Genomic DNA, 380 nt, shown 5'->3' on the forward strand with positions numbered 1-380 from the left:
GACTTTGGGAGGCGTATCTCTACTACTCTCGCAGAAGATAGATATGAATTTTTTAATGTTATAACGTAGTCATTCGATATAATATATATATAACCACTTTCAGTTCGAACGGAATATATATTTCATTAAAAGTGGGAGTATAGCAAAAGGAATATTTACTTTTTTGAGTATTCAATCTTAACCAAGTTGTGAAATGTACGTGTACAATCATCTTGCAAGAAGCGTCTTGCCTCTTGCCCGCTAACAAGCGCATTATTGATCCCCCTTAGAAACGTGTCATCTTATTATCCAACCATTCTCCAGGAAATTAACGAAAGGAAACTGTGGTGAAGTGGCTGAAGTCGTGTTACCCTTGCACTGATAAATTTAATTTATAACAA

The sequence above is a fragment of the Magallana gigas genome, chromosome 2 (genome assembly GCF_963853765.1).
Source record: "Magallana gigas chromosome 2, xbMagGiga1.1, whole genome shotgun sequence".
NCBI classification, from domain to species: Eukaryota; Metazoa; Mollusca; class Bivalvia; order Ostreida; family Ostreidae; genus Magallana; species Magallana gigas.